Source organism: Macrotis lagotis, chromosome 2 (genome assembly GCF_037893015.1).
Source record: "Macrotis lagotis isolate mMagLag1 chromosome 2, bilby.v1.9.chrom.fasta, whole genome shotgun sequence".
NCBI lineage: Eukaryota > Metazoa > Chordata > Mammalia > Peramelemorphia > Peramelidae > Macrotis > Macrotis lagotis.
The window spans coordinates 295,008,099-295,009,091 of record NC_133659.1 but is presented as its reverse complement, the minus strand read 5'-3'; the positions used below and the strand labels follow the sequence as shown (position 1 = coordinate 295,009,091).

General features: G+C 42.8%; 1 pseudogene; it reads left to right on the top strand.

Annotated features, from left to right (window-relative positions):
• The first annotated feature begins 200 nt into the window (after positions 1-200).
• On the top strand, positions 201-689 carry LOC141511744 (small ribosomal subunit protein eS10-like; annotated as a pseudogene).
• Positions 690-993: the final 304 nt, after the last annotated feature.

The window sequence follows — 993 nt, the reverse complement described above, 5'->3', positions numbered from 1 at the left end:
AATAGAAAATTTGATTTTCAAATACAAGACTCAAGAGAAGAACAAAAAAAGTAAACATGAAAGATAAATCATAAGTTAAACTGTGTATTTTTCTATAAAGGAAGATGGTACATGCATATTCTAAGAACCTTATCATTATTAGGGCAAGGATTCTAGCTCTCTATCCTGGGCTCCATGTAGAGCAGCACCCGTCTCCTGAGATGTTGATGCCCAAGAAGAACCGAATTGCCACCTATGAACTCCCTCTTTTAAGGAGGGAGTAATGGTAGCCAAGAAGGATGTCCATATACCAAAGCATCGGAAGCTGGCAGACAAGAATGTGCCCAGTCTCCATGTCATGAGGGCCACGCAGTCTCTAAAGGCTCATGGCTATGTTAAGGAGCAGTTTGCATTTCTACTAGTATCTCACCAATGAGGGCATTCAGTGAAGGTATTACCTTCACCTACCCCCTGAGATTGTGCCTGACACTCTTCGCAGAAGTGGATCTGAGACAGGAAGGCCAAGGCCTAAAGGGCTGGAGGATGAGCGACCTGCTGGGCTTACTTGGGGTGAGGCTGACAGAGACACAAAAGGATGAAGTGCTGCTCCCCCTGGTGCTGACAAGAAGGCTGAATCTGGGGCTGGGTCAGCAACAGAATTCCAATTTAGAGGTGGATTTGGTCATGGGCGTGGTCAACCTCCTCAATAAAAACCATAGAGATATGTTTCATATTGAATAAAATTGGGGGGGGGGGATTCTACATGGGTGGTGGTACAAAATTGAGTCAGTTATGTAATGATAACTTTAAAAAAAGAAGAGAAAGAGGGATACCCAGAGAGAAGGGGGAAGGGGAAAAGAATGGGCAAAATTATCTCACATAAAAGAGACATGCAAAGAAGAGTTTTTATAGTAGAAAAGAAAATGGGGTTGAGGCAGGGGGAAAAACACTTGAACTTCATCCATATCTATATTGGTTCCAAAAGGGAAAACATATATTCTCATACAACTGGTA